The 24,798-nt window shown below is 42.3% G+C and overlaps 1 protein-coding gene and 1 non-coding gene across 6 annotated transcripts in view; both read right to left on the reverse strand.

Annotated features, from left to right (window-relative positions):
- The window catches only part of VAMP1 (vesicle associated membrane protein 1), a 75,671-nt gene that overhangs the window by 29,311 nt on the left and 21,562 nt on the right, over positions 1-24,798 (reverse strand). Inside the window, exon 5 of one of the 5 annotated variants that reach the window (XR_014145564.1) lies at positions 23,980-24,237. The exons of the other annotated variants lie outside the window; for them this stretch is intronic. The gene's annotated coding sequence lies outside the window, so the exon portion shown is untranslated. The remainder of the gene's footprint in view (positions 1-23,979; positions 24,238-24,798) is intronic. 5 annotated transcript variants of the gene reach the window in all.
- Positions 624-696, reverse strand: TRNAK-CUU (transfer RNA lysine (anticodon CUU)). Its single transcript has one exon. It is a non-coding gene; the product is annotated as a tRNA-Lys (tRNA).

Here is a 24,798-nt window from a genome sequence, read left to right on the forward strand (position 1 = left end):
AGGGGGGATTAGTTAGCCCGGTGATGGGTATTAAGGAGGGCACGTACTGCATGGAGCACTGGGTGTTATACGAAAACAATGGATCGTGGATCACTACATCAAAAACTAATGATGTATTGTACGGTGACTAACATACATAATAAAATTTAAAATAAATAAATAAAAATAAATAAAATAAAAAGTCATTGCCAAGCTCAAGGTCTCCTAGATTTTCTCCTATATTATCTTCTAGTAGTTTTATAGTTTTTGCATTTTACATATAGGTCTATGATCCATTTTGAGTTAATTTTTGTGAAAAGTATAAGGTCTATTCTAGACTCTTTTTTTGTATGTCGGGTTGTGCCAGCACCATTTGTTGAAAAGACTATGTTTTCTCCATTGATTGCCTTTGGTCCTTTGCCAAAGATCAGTTGATTATATTCCTGTGTATCTACTTCTGGGCTTTTTATTCTGTTCCATTTATCTATCCATTTATTCTTCTTGCCCACCCCATACTATCTTGATTACTGTAGCTTTATAATAAGTCTTGAAGCAGGCAGTGTCAGTCTTCTTCTGACTTTATCCTTATCCTTCAATCCTGAATTGGCTAGTCTAAGTCTTTTTTTTTTTTTAAGTAATTTCCACACCCAATGTGAGGCTCGAACTCACAACCCTGAGATCAAGAGTCTCATGCTCTTCCGACTGAGCCAGCCAGGCACACCATGGGTCTTTTTAACTTTAGATTGGCTTGTCAATATACACAAAACAACTTGCTGGGATTTTGGTTGAGATTGTGTCCAATCTACAGATCAAGTTGAGAAGAGCTAGTACTTGAACAATATTGAGTGGAAGGTTTTTTGTTTTTGTTTTAAGATGAAGAGAAACTTGAGCATATTTAAAAGTTTTGGGGAAGGAGCCCATAGAGAAGAGGTTGAAACCTCAAGAGGGAGGGAATCATCAACATAAAATTTCTGAGCAGACTGCAAGAAGTGGGTTTCAGGGTGCATGTGGAGGAATTGATAGGAGGAGGGACCTTTGTCCATTGTAAAAGAGGATAGGGAGTGAGGATATATGTAAATGCAGGTATATTTGTAAATTTGGTGGTGTTTAGTTTTTTGGTAAAGATGGATGCCAAGGCAGCTGCTGAGAGCAAGAGGATGAGGTAGGACTTGGAAGTTTGAATGGAGGAAGTGTGAGTAGTCGTGGCGTGGAGGGAAAGAGCATGTTCGCCAGAAGGATGGGACAGGATCACCAGGTAGTGTTGAGGGCTCCGTTGGTGACCATAAACTTGAATCCATGCGGATCTGTGAGACTGCCCTGTGGTACAAAGAGACCCAGTTGTATGCATAGAGAAGGAAATCGCTCAGTCCATCCGGGATTGGGGTGCTTCCACAAAGGTGTGATTAAAGGTCAGAGAGACGAAGGATTTTATAATATCAACAAAAGAGTGACAGAAGTAGTGGTGGGCTGTCGGATCTAAGACAGACAGAGAAGTGAAAATGGAAGGAGCTAATGGCTGAAAATCAAGCCGAGAGGCAGGGGAATGGCAGCCAGAGGGAAGACCAGGTGCAGTGGGCGTGGTTGAGCAAGAACTGGAGGTTTTGGTCAAAGAGTTTCCATCTTTGTTAAGAGGGGGAAACAAGAGTTGTAGTGACAATTAAACGTGACAGAATGTGTGCTCTGTAAACAGTGAAACACCACACTGATGTTTGTTTTTTCACTAGACGGTACACTTGAAGATGGGAACCATGTCTCCCGCTAGCCTAGTGCCTAACATGGAGTACGTGATAATGAACCTGTGAGTGTTAGAAGGCGGAGCAAATGAGCTGATTTCCCTTTAAGATTGAGGCTCTGCCAGAATTTTGGACTTCCAGTCTGGAAAATAGCTGGTCCTTCCACATTCTTGTACACAGACTAGCTAAAGTCTGACAATGAGGTCATAGATCAGACTGCTCGCTAAAAGCAGAGTAGCTTGTATTGACTACAGTAGTTGCTTCTTATCCACGGTTTCACTTTCTGTGGTTTCAGTTACCTCTGCCAACCACGGGCAGGAAATAGATGATCCTTCATCTGACATAGCCTCAGAAGGTGGCCTAACACTGTATCACAGCGCCTACGTCATTCACTTCGCTTCATCTCATCACGGAGGCATTTTATCATCTCACGTTACCACAAGAAGCGTGAGAAGAGTACGAGAAGATGTGCTGTGTGTGTGTGTGTACATGTGTGGCCACATTCACACAACTCTTACTATAGTATGTTGTTATCATTGTTCTGTTGTTTTATTATTAGTCATTGTTATTAATCTCTGTGCTGAATTTATACATTAAACTTTATTATAGGTATGTATGTATAGGAAAACACAGAGTATATACAGATGCAGTACCATCTGTGTTCTTAGGTTATCCCCCACAGACAAGGGGGGACTACTGTGTATATTTATAAACTCTGAATAAAATATTAAAAAACAATTATTTGAAGACATTGGAGAGTCACCAAAAGGGTAGAAACAGGAAGAGATTTAGTGCTTAAAAAAAGGAAAACATACTGAGGGAGATCCATATTTATCTGGCTTTTACAGGTTTTCATGATGTGCATGGGGGAGGAGGGTGGATAGAGCCAAAGAAGAAATTGGCACTCTTGTTAATGAGTCTAAGTTTGGCATTGTCAGTTCGGCTGGAAATTGAAGGGCACTCTCAGAAAAGAAGGAAGAAGAGGAGAGCCCCCAAATCAGCAAACTCCTTCAAATCCTTAGCTAACTCCTGAACTATGGAGCAATACTCCAAGGAGCCAATCACACGGAGAATGTCCATTCCTCGTCAGACATGGTTGAAGATTCTTTTTTTTTTTAAAGATTTTCTTTATTTATTTGACAGAGAGAGACACAGTGAGAGAAGGAACACAAACAGGGGGAGTGGGAGAGGGAGAAGCAGGCTTCCCACGGAGCAGGGAGCCCGATGCAGGGCTCAATCCCAGGACCGTGGATCACAACTTGAGCCAAAGGCAGATGCTTAATGACTGAGCCACCCAGGCACCCCAGGCATGGTTTAAGATTAACCCAGGACTGGGGCGCCTAGATGGTTTAGTTGGTTAAGCATCTGACTCTTGATTTTGGCTCGGGTCATGATCTCAGGGTCGTGGGATTAAGCCCCTCGTCAGGCTCTGCACTCAGTGGGGAGTCTGCTTGAGGATTCTCTCTCTTCCTCTCCCTCTGCTCCTCCCCCAGCTCTATCTCTCTCTCAAATAAATAAATAAAATCTTTTTAAAAATGTAACTCAAAGTGGATAAAATACCTAATACCTAAATGCAAGAGATAAAACTATAAACTCTTAGAAGGAATATGGGTGTAATCTGTTTTACCCCTTCCAATTAGGCAATGATTTGTTTGTTTGTTTGTTTTAGATATGACAATAAAAGCACAAGCAACAAAAGAAAAAAGGCATAAATTGGACTTCATCAAAATTAAAATTTTTTGTACTTCAAAGGATACCATCAAGAAAGTGAAAAGACAACCCACAGAATGGGAGAATATATTTGAAAACCATACATCTGATAAGGGACTTGTATCTAAAATATATAAAGAATTCCTATGACACAATTTTTAAAAAGGGCAAACAACCCAATTCAAAAATGGATAAAGAACTGGGGTGCCTGGCTGGGTCAGTTGGTGGAGCATGTGACTCTTGGGGTTGTGAGTTTGAGCCCCATGTTGGATGTAGAGATTCCTTAAAAAAAAAAAAAAATCTTTTAAAAAAATGGGAAAAGGACTTGAGTAGACATCTCTCCAAATAAGATGTATAAATGGCCAACAAGCACATGAAAAGATGTTCAAATCATTAGAGCTTAGAGAAATGCAAGTAAAAACCACAATGAGATACCACTGACTAGGATGACTATAATTTTAAAAAGACAGATAATAACTAGTGTTGGTAAGGATGTAGAAAAACTAGAAACTTCATACGCTTCTCGTGAGAATGTAAGATGCTGCAGTCATTTTGGAAAACAGTCTAGTGACTCTTAAAAAGGTTAAACATAAAAGTACCACATGACCCAACAATCCTGCTCCTAGGTATATACCTGAGAGAAATAAAAACACTTCCACACACAAAACAGTTGTGCAATTGTACACAAATGTTGATAGCACCATTACTCATAACAGCCCAAAAGATGAAACAATGTAAATGTCCATCAACTGATAAATACGTAAATAAAATGTGGTATATCCATGCAATGAAATATTAGCGACAGGAAGTACAACATGGATAAAGCAAGAAAACATTATGCTAAGTCAAAGAAGTCCATCACAGAGGACTACATATTGTAAGATTTCATTTATATGAAATGTCGAGAATAAGTAAATCCATAGAAACAGGAAATAGATTGCCTATTGCTTAGGGCTGGGAGGGCTTGAGGGAAAATGAGTGGTAATGGCTCAGCAGTGTGGGCATTCTTTTTGGGGTAATAATGAAAATGTTCTAAAATTGACTGTGATGATGGGTGCATATTCTTCAAGAATGACGAGAGGGGCACGTGGGTGGCTCAGTCAGTTAAGCGCCAACTCTTGGTTTGGGCTCAGGTCCTGATCTCACGGTGGTGAGATTGAGCCCTGCATCAGGCTCCACGCTCAGCATGGAGTCTACCTGAGATTCTCTCTCCTTCTGCCCCTCCCACTTGCACTCTCTCTCTGAAATAAATAATCTTTTTTGAAAAAAATTTACATGGTATAGTCATACAATGGGATATTTGACAATGAAAAAGAATGAAGTACTAATATATGGTACAACACAAGATAAACCTCAGAAGCGTTACGTTAAGCGAAAGAAGCCAGTCACAAAGGACCACATATCATATGATTCCATTTATATGAAATGAGCACAATAGGCAAATCCACAGAGACAGAAAGTAGACTAATGGTGGCATGGGGCTGCCTTAATGGAGGAAATAGGGAGTGACTGCTAATGGCCACATGGTTTCTTTTGGGGATAACGAAAGTGCTCTAAAATTGTAGGGATGGCTGCACAACTCTGTGAATATGCTAAACACCATCGACTTGCACACTTCAAATAGGTGAACTGTATGATATGTGAATTAAATCTCTAAACTGGTTAGAAAAAAAAAAGACAAGCCAAAAGCACACATCTCCACATCAGCAGCAGGCAAGAGAGAGCCATAGTTCAGAGCCTGCAGGGGGGTTGGGCTGACGGCCTTTCGAGTACGGGGGGATGACATAGGGTAGGCACCACAGAATGCAAGCAGCACCGTGGTAGTAACAGGAACAGAGGACAGCCTCCCACAGGCCCACACACATGACTCAAGCCCAAGGCTTGGCAGTGGCCATATTACTATCCCAGAGCCCTGAACATTTCCAACTTGAGAGTCACCCCAAACCAGTGTGTCAGCACCATTCTGGTGGCAGGGATCCATACAGGACCAGGTCTGGTCCAGAGGCACCCTGCCCAGATGGCACTGCCAGACTCACTGGTCCAAGGCACTGGAGGACTTAAAATTCTTGAGAAAGGCACTCCAAAGCACAAGGCCCCCTGAGGTGTGGGACCCTGGACAGTCTTGCTTCTGTCTAAGGGCAGTACTGCAGGGGCTATGTATAAAAACCAAATAAGATGGTGAACTTAAACCCAACCATATTGATGAGTGCATTAAATGTAAATGGATTAAACACTTCATGTAAAAGATTATCAGAGTGGATTTTTAAAAACCAAGGCCCAATTATATGCTTTTTATAGGAGACACACTCAAAATAGACACAGACTGGTTGACAATAAACGATGGAAAAATACTATGCACACAGTAAATGTAAGAAAGCCATTTCTTTCTTTCTTTTTTTAGCATTTTTATTTATTTATTTGACAGAGAGAGAGCACACAAGGAGGGGAAGCAGCAGAGGGAGAGGGAGAAGCAGGCTCCCTGTTGAGCACGGAGCCCAACAGGGGGCTCAATCCCAGGACCGTGAGATCATGACCTGAGTCAAAGGCAGACACTCAACTGACTGAGCTACCCAGGTGCCCCAGTCAGTTTCAATATAAGTATTACAGAGATTTTTTTTAAAGCTCATTTCATAACAATAAAAAAGTCAATTCACTAAAAGGAATTAATTAAGTATGAATAATTAAGAATTAATAAGACTAAATGTGTATACATCTTAAACCAGAACTTCAAACTAAATGAAACAAAAATATTACAGGAAGAAATAGACAATCATAGTTGAAGATTAAAAATTCCTCTCTCAGGGCGCCTGCTTCTCCCTCTCCCACTCCCCCTGCTTGTGTTCCCTCTCTCCCTGTGTCTCTCTCTGTCAAATAAAAAAATAAAATCTTTTTTAAAAGTTTAAAAACAATAAAAATTCCTCTCTCAGTTATTGATAGACCGCATAGACAAAAAATCAGGAAAGATGTGGAAGATTTGAACACTAGCAACCAATCTGACCTAACATAAATTCATAGCACACTCCACCCAACAATAGCAGACTATGCATTCTTTACAAGTACAAATGGAACATTCACCAAAATATATCATAGCTTGGTCTTTAAGCATTTTAAAGGACTGAATTTAAAAGATTATGTTTCAGGGCACCTGGGTGGCTCAGTCTGTTAAGAGTGCAACTCGTGATTTCAGCTCAGGTCATGATCTCATGGGTTGTGGGATTGAGCAGGAAGTCTGCTTGAGATTCTCTCTCCCTACCCCTCTGAGCCCTTCCTACCCTCTCCCAGCCCCCGGCTCTCTCTCTAAAGTAAATAAATAAATCTTTAAAAGAAATAAAAATAAAAGATTATGTTCTCTGACCTCAACAGAATTAAATTAGAAATAATAATATCAAAAAATCACCCAATAATTGAAAATTAAGTGAAATACTTGTAAATAATCCAAAGGTATTAATGACATACCATTATACACCCACCAGTGTGTATAGCATTTTGGGGTTTTGTTTGTTTGTTTGTTTTCTGTGGGTTTTTTCATTCACATATTTATTTATTTATTTATTTATTTATTTATTTATTTATTTATTTTAAGATTTTATTTATTTGAGAGGGAGACACAGCGAGAGGGAACACAAGCAGAGGAAGTGGGAAAGGGAGAAACAGCCTTCCCGTGGAGCGGGGAATCGATGTGGGGCTCAATCCCAGGACCTGGGATTATGACCTGAGTCCAAGGCAGACACTTAACGACTGAGCCCCTCATTCACATATTTATTCCACGATCAAAATAAATCATAATTTAAAGCCATAACATTTCTGAAAGATAAAGGAGAATTTGTGTCACTGCTGCATTAATAAAGCACAAAGCTAATAAAACAGCCTGGCTGGGTGCCTGGGTGGCTCAGATGGTTAAACATCTGCCTTTGGCTCAGGTCATGATCCCAGGGCCCTGGGATCGAGTCCCGCATCGGGCTCCCTGCTCCGCAGAGAACCTGCTTCTCCCTCTCCTTCTGCCTGCCTCTCTGCCTACTTGTGCTCTCTCTCTCTCTCTCTGTCAAATAAATAAAATCTTCGGGAAGAAAAAAAAAAACACAGCCCGGCTAAAATTTTAAAAGCTGACAACCACAAATAATAGCAAGTAGGTAGAAGAACTGGAATGCTCATAAATTGTTAGTGCAAGTCTGAAATGCTACAACTACTTTGGAAAACTCTTTGGGGGCTTCTTAGAAGGCTAAATATACACCTACCCTATGACCAAGAAATTCCACTCCTAAGTATTTAAGACAAATAATAACGTATATCCAAAATGCTTGTATAAGAATCTTCACAGGAGGGCGCCTGGGTGGCTCAGTTGGTTAAGCGACTGCCTTCGGCTCAGGTCATGATCCTGGAGTCCCGGGATCGAGTCCCGCATCGGGCTCCCTGCTCGGCAGGGAGTCTGCTTCTCCCCCTGACCCTTCCCCCTCTCATGCTCTCTATCTCATTCTCTCTCAAATAAATAAATAAAATCTTAAAAAAAAAAAAAAAAGAATCTTCACAGGAGCTTTGACACTATTAGCCAAAAACTGGAAATAACCCACATTTCCACCAAGAAGTGAGTGGATAAACAAATTGTCGTATATTCACATGATGGAATACACTCAACAGTAAAAGGAAATTATGGATACAGGCAGCAACACAGATGAACCTCAGAAACATTACGTTGGGCAAAAGAAATCAGACAAAAACAATGATCCCATTTACATGAAATTCTAGAAGGACTAATCTGTGATGATAAAAACTAGAACAACTGTTGTATTTGGTGGGGTGGGGGAAATGGGCACATGGGAACCTCCCAGGGTGATGGAAATATTCCCTAACTTGATAAGAATGGTGTAACACGTGCATATGCAATTGTCAAGATTCATCAAACCGTACACTTAATATCTATGTGTTGTATTGCACATAAATTACACTTCAAAACAAATGTTAGTGTCTTTAAAAAAAAAAAAAATCGAGCTCTTTTCAGGTGCCTCTGCATCCTGCCACACTGCATATCTTCCCAGAAAATGCTATCAGAGACGAAGAATGTGCAATCACTTACCATTGGGGCATTAAGAGTTAGGGATCCTCCTGTTAACAAATCAATTAAACAGCCAGAAGTGGTTGGATTTAGCTGGCATAGGCTAAGATGCCGTGGAGTTGTCCAATACCTCATAGAGGGAGACAATTTTTGAAGAGGAAGATAGTCCAAAGAGCACCATCAACTGTTGCAGACTTGAGAAGTGGCAAGAAGATTGGATAAGGTCTGGGGCGCCTGGATGGCTCAGTTGGTTAAGTGTCTGCCTTCAGCTCAGCTTGTGATCTTGGGGTGCTGGGATCGAGCCCTGCATCGGGCTCCCTGCTCAGCAGAGAGTCTGCTTCTGCCTCTCCCTCTGCTTCCCCCCTCCCACTCATGCTAGCTATCTCTCTTTGACTCTCTCAAATAAAGAAATAAAATCTTTATTTTTTAAAGATTTTATTTATTTATTTGGCAGAGAAAGAGCAGGAGAGCACAAGCAGGGGGAGCAGCAGAGGGAGAGGGAGAAGCAGACTCCCCACTAAGTAGGGAGCCTGATGTGGGGCTTGATCCCATGACCCTGGGATCATGACCTGAGCCGAAGGCAGATGCTTAAACAATTGAGCCACTCAGGCGCCCCTAAATAAAATCTTAAAAAAAAAAAAAAAGATTGGGTAAGATCTGGCTTTGGAAAGAGAACCCCTAGCTGGGTAAGAGCTTGGAGGGAGGTGATACAAAGGGTCAAGGGGGATATGTTTTGGTGGGCAAGATTTCCACTGGGGTGAACTCAAGAAAGGGGGAGCAGTCGGTCTGGGTTCAGATGGAATATGGACAAAGGCAAGCGTGACTGGGCCTTCATGGCAATCATAGACTTAGTGGGGCTCTCTGAGGAGTCCCCAGACTCTGCAGCCCCCCTCCCACGCCCAGGCCCTCTCCTGGCACCTGCAGCTCCAACCCAGCACTCTGGCACTGAACCTGACATCACCAAGGTCAGGAGCTGGCCTGAGAGCTGAGTCTCTACTCCATTTTCTAATCTCTAACTCTGCCTCCCATCCAAAACTTGCTACTGAAGCAAAGCCTCTTATTTGGACTGTGTCCTGAAAACCAAAATCACAGCTCCAGACTGTCCTTCTTTCTAGTCCTGGCCCTGAACCAGAGCCAGTAGCAGGAGTGATAGTGATAGCCGTGGTGTGGGGTAGTACTGTTGTTGTAAATAGGACTAGTAATTAGAGTACTAGTGGTAGTTAATGATGTGGTTGTTGAGAGATATATACATATCTAGCAGCATTGGTGGCTAACATTTAATGATGCTTAACTATATGCCAAGCCCTGTGCTGAATGTTTAAATGCTTTATCTTATTTAATCCTAACAGATGCCCCCACCTTCCCAGGGAAGAGATAGAAACTCAAAATCCTCTACTGTAACTTTATTTGTTGTTGCTGCATAAGTAAGACCTATTCATTATAGGAAAAAACTGGAAGATTCAGGCTAGCAAAAAGTATAGAAAATAAAAGTCATCCACCATCACATCCCTTTAAGTTAATCACTACTGTGACCTACCAGGTATAAATTCTTCAATATCTTTATAAAAATAGTATTAGGCAGTATGTAGTTTAATCTGCTCATTTCGTTCAATAATGTACTGAACCTTTCCCCTAGTAATAAATATACTTTTAAAACGTCATTTTAGGGGCGCCTAGGTGGCACAGTCGGGTGAGAGTCCGACTCTTGATTTCAGCTCAGGTTGTGATCTCAGAGTCCTGGGATCAAGCCCTGCATCAGGCTTGATGTTCAGTGTGGAATCTGCTTGAGATTCTCTTCTCCCTCTGCCCCTGCCCCCCCACTCTCCCTCTGTCTCTCTGTCTAAAATAAATAAATAAAATCCTTTAAAAAAAATAAAATAAAGCATCTTTTCAATACCTACTTTATATTCCATCATTTTTTTTAAAGATTTTATTTATTTATTTGATAGAGACACAGCGAGAGAGGGAACACAGCAGGGGGCTGGGAGAGGGAGAAGCAGGCTTCCCGCTGAGCAGGGAGCACCCCTAGATTCCATCATTTTTAACACAATACACTTACCCAATCTCTTGTCATTGGACATTTAGATTATTTCCTTTTTTTTCAATGTTTAATATTTTGCTTTGTTTTGTTTTTATGTTACTTCCTTTTGTTTTTAATGTTTTTAATGTTAATGTTTTAATTTTTTTAATGTTTTAATGTTACAGAAATTTTTTCACAGACTGTCCCTATAGCTTTGAACACATCTTCATTTATTTCCTTAGGATTGGTTCCTAGAACTGGAGTTGTTGAGTTAAAGTGTGGGCATTCAAAAGACTTTGAAGTCGGCAGCCCTGACCTTGAATCCTGCTCAGGGCCTGGCCTGTGGCCTGAGGCAAAGCGCTTCTGGGTGCTGAGTTTGGGCTCCATGCTCCTTCCCCTCCTATTTCCTCCTTACTACATTTCCCTGTTCTTAGTCTTGTCGGGACTCATCACCTCTCACTCAGTACTTTTACACTAGCAATTCTGAGCTAATTCTCCTCAGGGCTGATAGTTCTCAGAACATACCTCGTTCTTCTACATGTCTCTGCCTTTGCCCACATCTCAGGGCTGGAGACCCACATGGTGCCTTTGTGCAAAATAGGAAAAGGAACCTCTTCCTTCCAGCGGAGTGCAGGCTGGATTTCACGCCCCATTCATCCCTTGGCCAGGCACCATATTGCATTGACCAATCGGGATACCATTTCTGAAGCCTGGACCAAACACAGCTAGCCCGCCCGCCTAGCAAACCTCCATTCATCCATCAAGTTGCAAGCTCAAGTGCTACTTCCTCTGTAAAGTCATCTTACTGTAGCAGATATAATTGGTTTGTTTGCTAAGGTTCCTCTGCTTTTTGAATAGCCTCAATTAAAATAATTAACTTTAATGAATTATGGCCATTTGCCTAAATACCTCTCTATCCCATTAGATTCTCAGTGTTTTTCCTCTTTCATTCCTCATACAAAGCCCAGTTCCTGACACATAGGAAGTGATTGCTAAGCTTGAATGATGAATAAATGAACGAGTGATGTTTTACCTCTGTGGTCCTCATGTTGCTTGTCCGAGAATAAAGGAATCAGAATAACAGATGCCTGAAGTTCCTGCCAACTCTAAACTTCTCTTTTCCAATATGCATTAAGTAAATATCTGTTGAACAAATGAATAGCACCAAACCAAAAGAAAATCCCTTTAAAGATGTGTCTTAAAGGAGCATAGATCAATATGTTTAAGTTTTATTCTAGAAGCAAGCCAGTGTGAGTTTTTCAATCTCTTAAATATTTTGCTTTGCCTCTGGAAGCTTTTCAGAGACATTTCAGACCATCTGAAATAGAATTTAAGACTTGCTTTAGGAGACCCTTCCAGAGAGTGGCTTACCTTCCGCCTCATTATGTGAGTCACCTGTTTTTATTATTTGTCTTTCTCAGACTTTCCCAAAAGGAACGTCTGTTTCTCAACACAAGGCAGCTCCTTATACATCTTGAGGCTAATGATGTTACTTCTCTCACAAGAAGAAGTTTTACCGTGTCCTTTCTCTGTCTCCAGATGTCTTGTCTTTATGTGGACATTGCCAATCTCCTCAGAAGGACAGCAAATCTATTTGAGGGCATCAAGCCTCTGAAACACTAACAGAAGCAGGAATCTAGAGTAGGGGCTTTTACAAACTATAGGCATACTTGGATCCCCAAAGAGTTCACTAATTCCCTGAAATTCTACTCACAATATCATATGCTTGTGCATTTTCTAAAGGAAAATCCACATCTTTCTTCGGAGCCTCAGAGGAGCCCCTTGACCCCAAAAGAGCTAAGTAAGAGCCACTGGTCTACAGCCTGGGCTAAAATAGGCTGGAAAGTACAGGGGCTTTTAAGATCAGATAATGCTCTGGCACATTCTTTGGAGTTATATTAAAGACAGAATCCTCAACAGCTACAGACTGGAGTCTTTGGGACTAAGTCCCTCCCCTCATATCAGTTGACTTCACTTGGGGCTTCCCCAAATCCCAAGGACTCGTTGAAACTTAGCCTGCTCCGCAGACACAGAAAAGCTTTGGGAAGAGGTCAGATGGCTGGCACCTCTGCCCTTATATTTTAATAGTAATGACCTTGGAGCCAGAAGATTGGGTTCCTGTGAGGGCTTGGCCTCTCTGAAGACCAGAATCACTACTCCACCACAAGGTGGCACCCAAAGTCCAGACAGATGGAACAACAAGCGTCCTGCCTCTGCTCAAATTCTAGCGTAGGACTCAAGAGCAGAGTCCCTCAGACACTAAGCCTTTTTACCCACACCCAGTGTCCCACAGGGGGCCTTGTTGCTCTTTTTAAAAAGTCTGTGTGTGGTTCTTGCTGGCCTCAGTCCTTTTCCTAGAGGTGACCCTGAACCCTACATTCCTCCCTGGGGTCTACCCTGGCTGTGTAATATGAATTATGAAGATCCTGATCCTGGGTATGCATAGTGCACACACTTATAATCTCCATGCTCTGGAGTCACTCCTGGGACTTTGCAGGGTCCTAACCCAGTGCTCGGAATCCTTAGTATGATTTCCAGGTCGTGAGCACAATGACAGGATGTCACTGAAACATCTCTACAGTTGTGACCCACTCAGACAAGAATAAGGAAAGGATCAGTAGTCACTTAGGCCAAAGGGAAGAGTTACCAAGAGTAGCTGCAGCTTGAGTGGGGATCCCAGACTGCCATGTACTCTATAGCGAGGCTGCAATTTGGATACAGAAGACAGGATGCCAATCTAAACCCATCAGAAGAATATGAACTTAGGCAAAATCAAAATACTAAATTTACAAATGGAGTTGAAAACATTTAAGGGAACTTAGTGTACTCAGTCAAAAAGACTCACCTAGATGTTTGTGGGCACCAAGTCTGGCATCCTAACCTCAAATCTCGGGCAAATAAACAACTTTAGCCTTCTTGAGATGGTAATCACAGATCATGGTTATACATTGTCCACGTGAACTAGGCAAACTGCTCGCTTAAGTGAAGAGATATCCTTTTAACTCCAAGAAGGTTTGGAATTAACATGGTGGCTTTGTACTCTGTCAGCTTAAGGAAGACGAAGCCACATTTTTCAAACAGTTCAAGGTTAGGGCTGGCCACAAGAGAAATGGATGTGAGATTGGAAAGGGCAAAAGGCAGAATCGAAGCAGCAGCTATGATGCTGTCAAGGTCAGTCTGGGGCGCTAGGACTGCCGCAGCTCGTACACATCGGGGCTGCTCTGCTGGTTCACTTTGTGGGCATGGGGGGCAGCCAGTCCGGCGGGGCCTCCAGCTCCTATCAGATCTCTTCCTTCAGACTCTAATTCCTGGGCCAGGCACGTATGCATCACCAGGTCCCTCTGCAGAGAGCCCAGATCATCAAAGCTGGGGGTGGTAAAGGGCAGATAGAGATTCCACTTGGTTCTTGCTCTCCCGCACCTCACAGCCATCATGTCTTCCGCAGTGACCTACGCTGATCTCAGGCCTACCACAGACACACAGGCAACAGGCCTCCATAGACTCCTTCACCAGTTCCTTATTCCATTTCACTCAGAGTGGGTTTTCTTCTCCAGTCAGACCTTCACTGATACAAACCAAAAGTGATGGAGCAAATGAAACTCATGCTAAATTTCAAAGAAGTTTAAATCATTGGGAAAATCTATGTAAATTTGTTAAAGTTTTTGTAGTGCTTAAAAGAATTTAACATAGTAGAACTATAAGATTAGCCTCACTGTTCTATTAAAAATGTGTAATTGATATGTGGAATCCAAAAAACAAAACCAAACCCAGCCTCATTGTTACAGAGAACAGATTGGTGGTTGCCGGAGGGGAGAGGGTTGGGGAGAGGGCAAAATTAGTGAAGGGGATCAAGAAGTACAAACTTCCAGCCTTAAAATAAGTCATGGGGGGCGCCTGGATGGCTCAGTCGTTAAGTGTCTGCCTTCGGCTCAGGTCATGATCCCGGGGTCCTGGGATGGAGCCCCGCCATCAGGCTCCCTGCTTGGCGGAAAGCCTGCTTCTCCCTCTCCCACTCCCCCTGCTTGTGTTCCCTCTCTTGCTGTGTCTCTCTCTGTCCAATAAATAAGTAAAATCTTTAAAAAAAATAAAAAATAAAAATAAAATAAGTCATGGGATGTGATGTACGACATAAGAAATATAATCTATAATATTGTATTAATTTTGTATGGTGACAAATGGTAACTAGATTTATTGAGATGATCATTCCACAGTATATACAAAGGTTGAATACTACATTGTACACCTGAAACTAATAATATTGTATGTCAATTATACTTCAATCTAAATAAAATAATTGTATGGAAAAAAATCAGAGGATAAAATACAATTTGTAAGTGATAACAATACAATTTTAAATAAAAAATGTGTAACTGATTTTCAATTAGTGATTCTAAGTTGAAGCATGTAAAAGGTGTCGACTGTAAACAGAATTATAATGTTTGAGGGAACTTATGATTCACTATAGCTAAACATCTATGAGGCTTACAACAAGTATTTAAGTCTTTTTTTTTTTTTTTAAAGATTTTACTTATTTATTTGACAGAGAGAGACACAGCGAGAGAGGGAACACAAGCAGGGGGAGTGGGAGAGGGAGAAGCAGGCTCCCCGCAGAGCAGGGAGCCCGATGCGGGACTCGATCCCAGGACCCTGGGATCATGACCTGAGCTGAAGGCAGACACTTAACCAGTTGAGCCACTCAGGCAGCCTTAAAGTTGATACCTTTAATACACTAGTATTTGTTTAAAATTCTAGTAACTATGCATAACCTTTTTTTTTCCTGTGCCCTCAAATATAAAAACATACAAACTTGCAATAACCTATTTCTTGCAACTGTCCCTAGCCAGCCTGTCCCATTTCTCTGGCATGAAATGTAATGGGGTCTCCTCAGCCCCAGAACCTTCTACATTGCCCATCTTAAAGCTTCCATTGCTACCTCTGAGCTCTAGTAAAAGAGAGATTTGTCCCATATACTTTCCATATACCTCTCCTGAAGGATTTCTCTACCCTTTCCCTTCCACTATGAGCTCTGTGACACTTCGGGAGTCCTAAGCTCACACTGCCCCAACCCCAAGAAAGGAGCTTGAGGATCAACTCATACTCCAAGGAACATTTACTAACACCTTTTGCATCAAGCCCTGTGCGGGGTGTGCCCCCATGTTACCACACTTAACTTTTCACATCCACCCTATCAGCATCCTCATGTTACAGTGGAAACAGACTCATAGCTTAAGTAACTGGCCCAGCTAGCAAGTGATCAAGCAGAGAAATGGCCTTGGACATAGTCTAGGCAGCACAGATCTACCTTGACTGGTCTTCCACTTCTCAGATTTCCACCATCTGGTTGATCCTTATACTCCCTTCCCAGAAGATTCCTCTGACCGCCTCCCTGCCGCAAGAATTCCAGGGCCCTGCTTGTGCCTGTCACCCTCAACATTCCTTTATGGGCAGGATGCTCACCAAAGGAAAGAAGATTCTGCCCAATTTGCAGGTAAGAGAGAAGGTTACCACAATCCTTGCTCTTCAAGAATAACTGCAGTGGGGCCCCTAAAAACCACGAAGGAGAGAAGGGTCAGGAGAAGCACTTGTGAGAGAGGCAGAAGCCCCTGTCACTAACCCACTCTCTTCCTCTCCCAGTCGAGGAAGCCTTCAGAAGCAAAGGGGTGTGGGAAAGATGAGTCAGATATATTTCCCTTTGCGTCACAGAATCTAACTCTCCATCTGTGACTTAGATAAGTTCCAAATAAGCCCAAGCAATGGCCCACAGGGTGTGATAGCAACACACCTACACCACAAGGTATCCCTTTCCAACTCTGTGGAGAAAACAGCTGCCTCTTTCAAAAGTCAACATGTTACCTGAACAATGAACAATTCGAAAATGAAACTAAGAAAACGGTTTTATTTACAATAGCATGAAAAAGAATAAAAGATTTAGGAATAAATTTAAGGAAGAAAGTACAAGACTTGTACACCGAAATCTACAAAATGTTGAAAGACATTAAAGGAGACCTAAATAAATGGAAAAATATTTTGTGTTCATGGATTGGAAGACTTACTATCATTAAGATGACAGCACTCCCCCAAATTAATGTCCATGTCCAACCCAATCCTAAACAAAATTCCAACTGCCTCGTTTTTCAGAAATAGACAAGCTAATCCTAGAATTCCTACAGAAATGCAAGAGACACAGAATAGCCAAAATCATCTTGAAAAAGAAGAAAAAGTTGGAGGACTCACACTTCCTGATTTCAAAACTTACTACAAAGCTATAGTAGTTAAAACAATGTGGTACTTGGCACCTGGGTGGCTTAGTTGGTTAAGCATCTGCCTTCGGCTCAGGTCATGATCCCAGAGTACTGGAATCGAGCCCCACATCAGGCTCCCTGCTCAGCGGGGAGCCTGCTTCTCCCTCTCCCTCTGCCTGCCGCTCCCCCTGCTTGTACTCTCTCTCTCTGTGTGTCAAAAAAATAAAATCTTAAAAAAAAAAAAAACAAAACAGTGTGATACTGACATAAAGATAGGCATACAGATCAATGGAATAAATTCAAGAGTCCAGGAATCAACCCATATATCTATAGTCAATTGATTTTAACAAAGATGCCAAGGCCATTCAATGTGAAAAGAACAGTCTTTTCAACAAATGGTGCTGGAACAATGTATATCCATAGGCAAAAGAATGAAGTTGGACACCTACCTCAAATCATATACAAAAATTAACCCAAAATCAACCAGAAAAATAAATGTAAGAGCTAAAACCATAAAAATGTTAGAAACAGATAAAAATCTGTGTGACCTTGGATTAGACAACAAATTTCATATGACACCAAAATCAAAAGAAAAGAAATGGCAACAAAAGAAATTGGACTTTATCAAAATTAAAAACTTCTACATATCAAGGATACTACCAAGAAAGTGCAAAAACAACCCATAGAATGGAGAAAATATTTGCAAATCATATATCCCATAAGGGTCTAGTATCCAGAATATATAAAGAACACTTACAACTTGGGGCAACTGGGTGGCTCAATCGGTTGAGTGGTTGAGTGACCGACTCTTGGGTTCGGCTCAGGTCAAGACCTCAGGGTCATGGTATCAAGCCCCAGCCCAGCCTTAGGCTCCGCACTCAGCAGGGAGTCTGCTGGAGATTATATCTCCCTCTGCCCCTCCCCCAACTCCCGTTCAGGCTCTGTCTCTCAAATAAATAAATCTTAAAAAGAGAAGAACTCTTACAACTCAGCAAAAAACACAAATAATCCAATTTAATCATGGACAAAGAAATAGACATTTCTCAAAGAAGATATACAAATGGCCAGTAGGCACATGAAAAATGTTCAGCACCGTTAGTCTTAGGGAAATGCGTATCAAAACCATAATGAGATAACCCTTCATTCTAACTAGGATGGCTATAACTTTTTAATGGAATTAACGTGTGTTGGTAACCATGTAGAGAAACTGGGATCTTCATGTACCATTGATAGGAATGTAAAATAGTTCAGTTGTTACGGAAAACAGTTTGTCAGTTCCTCAAGAAGTTAAATATAGAGTTACCGTATGACGCAGCAATTCCACTCATAGGTGTATACCCAACATATGTTCACACAAAACTTGACATGAATGTTGATAGCAGCATTATTCATAATAGTCAAAAAGTGGAAACAACCCGAACGTCCACCAACTGATAAATGGATAAACAAAATGTGGTGTATCCACCAATGGATCATTCATCCATAAAAAGGAACAAAGTACTGATGATACAAACTACAACATGGATGAACCTTGAAGATATTATGCTAAGTGAAAGAAACCAGATACAAATGGCCACATATTATATGGCTCCATTTACATGAAATGTTGAGAATAGGCAGTGGGGGAGGGTGGGGGAGGGTAGACAGGGGAGGGGGCAGAGGGGGGAGGGCAGATAGGGGAGGGTACAAGTGGGACTGACTGCCAATGGGTGTGAGATTTCTTTTAGGAGAGATGGGAATGTTCTCAAATTAGACAGTGGTGATACTCGCCCAACTTTGTGAAAATGCTAAAAAACCACTGAATTGTACATTATAAAATGGTTAAAATGTTGAATTTATTTCAACTTTAAAAGAGTCAACATGCAGAGGCGCCTGGGTGGCTCAGTCAGTTAAGCGTCTGCCTTCAGCTCAGGTCATGATCCCAGGGTCTTCGGATCAAGTCCCATGTCCAGCTCCCTGCTCAGCGGGGAGCCTGCTTCTCCCTCTCCCTCCCGCTCCCCCCTGCTTATGGGCGTGCTCTCTCTCTGACAAATAAATAAATAAATAAAATCTTAAAAAAAAAAAGAGTCAACATGCACCAAGGAGCCCTTCAGTCTAGGCTCAGGGTCACTGTAGTCTTTAGGGAGGCATCTGGTGCTGAAGCAATGGAGTCTAAGGGTCAGCCATGTCCCAACTTCCATCTCACAAAAGAGCTTAGGGATACCACTTCCGAGCAGGTCTGCAATCTCCTAAGGCTTCTTAAGGGATGGGACAGGAATGACCTTCCTTGCCACAAGGAGGCTTTTCTCAGCCCCTAGGGCAGATGGGAAACATCTAAAGGGATCCACAGGATTGGTAGAGGCCCTGCACATTGGGTCACAGAGCAGAGGAGTGTGTAGAGAAGAGCCAGGAGTGGACTTTAGAACACTGGTGGTGACACAAGGATAAAGACGTCACAAAAGAGGAGATCCAAGCCACCAATGATTGCGGAAGACGCTTGGCCTCATTGGCAATCAAAAGAACACACGCTCAAACAACAATGAGACAGCATTTTCCCCCAATTAGATTGTCAAAAATGGTTTGCTAATGTGAAATTTGGCAGGATGTGAGGAGATATGTGTCCTCAATCCACTGCTGGTGGGCGTGTGAGTTGGTAGAGCTGCTTTGGAGGGCAACTTGCCAGTATCTATTAAAGTGAACAGTATGCATACCCTATGACTCAGCGGTCCCAATGCCCAGGATTTATTCTAAAGACACACTCCCACATGCACGGGGAGGTATGAGATGTTTATGCAACACCATTTGTAATAATGAAATGTTGGGGAAAAAACATAAGTATTCATGAACAGGAGAATGGCTAAAAAGCCTATGTACATCCATTGTCTATTTAACAAAATGAGTAGTTCTAGAAGTATAACATAAAATTATCTCCAAGGTATGTTATTGGATTTAAAAAAGCAAAAAGCAAATTCTAGAAAGATATATATCATTTATGAAAAAACTAAACAAAACCCAAAACACAAGTGGGCTGAGGCCCTTGGAGATTTCTGAGAGGCAGGCCGAGATGCTAGGCCAAATAAGAATCCTTTATTTATCTGGACAAAGATGGACCTTAAAACGCAACGCAAGAAGAACATGGGATTGCCAGGCTTGGGGCTATTTGACCTCCAAGAGATAATTTTTTTTTTAAGATTTTATTTATTTATTTGACAGAGATAGAGAGAGAGAGCACAAGCAGGGAGAGTGGCAGGCAGAGGGAGAAGCAGGCTCCCCGCTGAGCAGAGAGCCCAAAGCTGGACTCGATCCCAGGACCCTGGGATCATGACCTGAGCTGAAGGCAGCCACTTAACCAACTGAGCCACCCAGGTGCCCCTAAGAGATAATTTTCTAATGAGTGGAGAGAATCAATGCATGATTTGTTCCTTAGGCTTTATTTCTTGTTCTGTGTTAGGAGAATTACTACAGGCCTGTATAATACTTCTTTTAGAGAACAGAGGTAACCTACCATGCCCCAAATAAAAAAGGAAAGGTTAAAATTAGGTGTCCTCATCGTCAAAGATCTCAGGTATCAAAGAAGGAGATAAACCCTTGCCAGGGAGAAGTCATGACCACATGCTGCACCATGAGCCTTTTCACCCACCTCCCAGGGGGACAAGGGGTCTTCCCTGCTGACAAATTCAAGCAGAGGGTTCTCAGTAGGAAAGGGGCTGAGATCAGAGTAAGAAATAGCTCATTATTGCTTAATAATATTTTAAGTAGAAAATAAAAGGGACTCGGGGAGCCTGGGTGGCTCAGTTGGTCTGCCTTCAGCTCAGGTCATGATCCTGGGGCCCTGGGATCGAGCCCCGCATCTGCCTCCTTGCTCTGCGGGAAGCCTGCTTCTCCCTCTCCCACTCCCCCTACTTGTGTTCCCTCTCTCCCTGTGTCTCTCTCTCTGTCAAATAAATAAATAAAATCTTTAAAAAAAAAAAAGGGAGTAAAAAAAAGGAGAGAAAAGAGACTTTGTTGGAAAGATCCACCTGATTCTTTGCTGAGAGATGTCTGTAGACAGAGGTTTTGCTCTTTCCATTCTCTGCTGTATAAAAAGAACCAGTTTATTACCCTACAGCTGAACAAGGGAAAGGGATCTTCCCTCATTTTTGGCCATGAACATTCCTAAACTAATAAAACATACACACATATAATTTATTTGTTTGTTTAGAAAAAGTTCTGGAAGGGGCACCTGGGTGGTTCAGTTAGTTAAGTGGCTGCCTTCAGCTCAGGTCATGATCTCAGTGGGGAGCCTGTTTCTCTCTCTCTCCCTCTGCTGCTCCCACTGCTTGTGCTCTCTCTCTCACGCTCTCTCTTTCTCTCTCAAATAAAAAAATAAAATCTTAAAAAAAAAAGAAAGAAAAAGTTCTGGAAGACTACTCACTAATCTGACCAGGGCTGGGGAAGAAGACTGATCAAAGGGACTTTGAGTCTTATCTAGAATTATTCGATTTTTTTTTTCTATTTTCACTTCTAATTTTTTAATTAAAAAAGGATGAGATAAAGTTGGGGAAGACAATATTTAAAGATAATGTTATTTTTACTTATTTACAACAGAAAAGATCTTTTTGCTCCCACTAAAATATTAATATATAACAAAATTTTATATAACATTAACAATATTTAGTAATAACATATTTTCACAAAATCTTGCTTCAGCATAGCCAAAACAGTTCTTAGAGGGAAATTTATAGCCTTAAATGCATACATTATAAAAGAAAAATTTTAATGAATGAACTAAGCATCCAATTCAAGAAGTTAGAAAAGAGGGTGCCTGGCTGGCTCAGTTGGGAGAGCATACGACTCTTGATGTTGGGGTCGTGAGTTCAAGCCCCGCATTTGGTATATGGATTATTTATTTAATAAATAAAACTTTTTTAAAAAGGAAGTTAGAAAAAGAAGGTCAGAATTAACCCAAAGAAAGTAAAAGGAAGGAAATAATTTAAAAATTACACCAGAGAGTAAAATGAAACAGAAAATAAAGAAATAATAGAAAAATAGAATGAAATCAAAAAGTGGCTCTTTGAAGCAATTAATAATTAGATATATTTCTTGCAAATATATCAAGAAAAAATGAGTAAAACATAAACAATATTAGGAATGAAAAAGGGAAAACAACTATAGATCTAGCAGTGATTTAAACATTTACACCTATAAATCTGAAACAGATTAAATAGATAATCTCCCAGAAAAATATAACCTACCAAACTGACCCTAGAAGAAACTGAAAACCTGAATTAAATCAGCAGTGAAAAGCCTACCCTCAAAATACACACACAACACATAAAAACACAAATTCTACCAAGTCTTCAAGGAACAGATTATCCCTATTTTATAACATCTATATATAAGAAAAACTATTATGGCTCAAAAAGAGAAGTGGCCAAAGAAAAAAAACACAGTGGTGTCTAAAAACCTAAACCAAAGGAAGAAACAATTCTCAAGAGGGTGGAGGGAGAGCTGCGAGATCACACACAGCTCAGCAAAACTTCCTGGCTGAATCATTCCTCACCCCTGAGGGGACAGGCACCCTGTCTCTGCCCTCCAGGGTGCTGCAGTAACGACCATTACTAATAACTTTACATTTGTCTTTGAGATGATTTGATCAATTTCTGATTCACTGGTGTGTCCATTCCATGAGGGAAGAAACCACGTTTATTTTCTTTCATCTTTGTGACCCATTACTTAGCTGGTACCTGGCACAGAATGGACATGCAACAAATTCTTGCCGAATGAGGAGTGGAATTTAGGAGGTCAATGTGGCCGTGGGCCCCCTGAAATTTCAAACTTATAATTGTGGATAGAACCGTTAAGGAATAAGGCTGAGGATAGACCATCCATCATTCAGTGAGTACCTTAAGTGCTAGGCGATAGTAGGAGCTGGAGTTGAGATCCTGAAAAGTGGTCAGAGTTTGGAAAAAATGCCCACAAATGCTCAGTCCCCTGGAAAACCCAGACAGGAGTCCCATGAATGCAAATTATAGAACTGGGAAGTGAGCTCACCCCACTGTCCTGCCCAGTTGGTCTGTCAAAGACTCACTGGGAAGAAGGACCTAAAGCAGGGAGGTGTAGGGGTAGGAGAGGTGTAGGGGAGGTCACCAAAGAAAGTAGGAGTGGAAGGGGTGCTTGGGTGGCTCAGTTGGTTAAGTGTCTGCCTTTGGCTCAGGTCATGATCTTGGGGTCCTGGGATCGAGCCCCGCATCGGGCTCCCTGCTCTACAAGGAGTCTGCTTCTCCCTCTCCCACTGCCTGCCCCTCCCCTTGCTTATGCTTTCTCTATCTCTCTGTCAAATGAATAAATAAAATCTTAAAAAAAAAAAAAGAAAGTAGGAGTGGAGGATGAAGGAATGGAGTGGAGGAACAAAGAAGGCTAGAAAAACTAAGGGGTTTGGTTGATAAGGATCAGGAACAGTGATTTCTGCCATCTACTTAATGTAACAGAACTTCCTTTTAAGGAAAGATCTTGGAGAGAGTTTTGTTCCACTGGGTATTTTGACTGGTTATAGATTTATAAAGGGCCAAGACTGATTTGGGGATTGGGGGCTGAAGACAGATGAGGTATGCTGCCTGACAGAAGACTTCTTTTTTTTTTTTTTAAGATTTTATTTATTTTGACAGAGAGAGACACAGCGAGAGAGGGAACACAAGCAGGGGGAGTGGGAGAGGGAGAAGCAGGCTTCCCGCGGAGTAGGGAGCCCGAAGCGGGACTTGATCCCAGGACCCTGGGATCATGACCTGAGCCGAAGGCAGACGCTTAATGACTGAGCCACCCAGGCGCCCCCTGACAGAACGCTCCTGAAAGGCAGTCTGTGCAGGGTGGGGGACGGTGTCAGCAAGATGGTCAGTGCCTTTACTGCCTTGTAAGGTAGCCAGACCACTGATAAATCTCTGGGATGGGACCGACCATTGAGAACAAGAATATCCAAAATGCAATTTTAAGTTGTATCCCTATGATATATAAACCTTTAGCAAAAGTTTTGCCACACCTAACAGCCTTCTGTTTGCAGTTGGTTTGGAGGAAAATTCCAGAAAGCCCTATGTCCCAAATTTGGAACCTGTGGCAGGGCAGAGGTAAGGGAACAGGCAGGAGCACAGAGACAGGAACAGGACTTTAGCTGAGTGGGGACGAGAGGTGACTACAACAGCTGACCCACTGGAACTGGTGCCAAGTGACAGTTCTGCCTCCTGCCCACTCTGTCCAGGACCTGTCCTGCTTGGAAGGCGAGCAGTATCTTACCTAGATATCAAGGAGCAGGGTGGCCCCTGCTGACATCCAGGCTATGGTCACTGCTCCAGACCGAAGCCCTCAAAACTCATGAAAATCGTCAAAAGAGAAGTGCTGGGCCTGTCCCTGGAGATGCAAGCGAAGGAGGGAGCTTTTCAGAAGAGAAGATGTATCTCTGTGCCAGCAGGTGTGGAGAGAAGCCACACTCCAAGAGAGAATGTGGTAGTGGCAGATTCCCAGGGAGAGGTCAGCAAGCTGCACTCGCAGGGCCTATGGACTAGAGGAAGGAACTATCCAGGGAGCCAGTCCAGGACAGGCCAAGACTCACCAGAAATTGAAGCAAACAGCACAGAAGGCAGGAGATGAGGTCATTCCATTTGCCCAGAGGAAAAATGAGGTCCAGAAAGCTGGCTTTCCTCCTCCTGACCAGGGTACGCCAGGAGAGCCAGGCAGACCCTGCTCCTGCTCCCCCATGAAGAGAGGATGATGGGTCCTAGCACAGAGCACTGAAGCCTCCCTTGCATGGGTGAGCAGCTCACGGATAGTCAAAGTTGTCAGTCCTCTCAGGGTCCTCCAATTCCGCTTCCCGAAAGTTCTCCCTAAAGGTCCCAACTCCTCATTGTTCTTGCATGGTGTCATCCATCCCCACACACCCCCGCCTCCCCGTGCCCACCCAGGGTTTAAGATTCACAGGGAAGGGGTGCCTGGGTGGCTAAGTTCATTAAGCGTCCAACTCCAGGTTTCGGCTCAGGTCATGATCTCGTGGGTGGTGGGATGAAGCCCCTCATGGGGCTCCACGCTCAGCAGGGAGTCTGCTTGAAGATTCTCTCC

The sequence above is a fragment of the Leptonychotes weddellii genome, chromosome 5, assembly GCF_054177405.1.
Source record: "Leptonychotes weddellii isolate Sample4059 chromosome 5, ASM5417740v2, whole genome shotgun sequence".
Classification (NCBI taxonomy): Eukaryota; Metazoa; Chordata; class Mammalia; order Carnivora; family Phocidae; genus Leptonychotes; species Leptonychotes weddellii.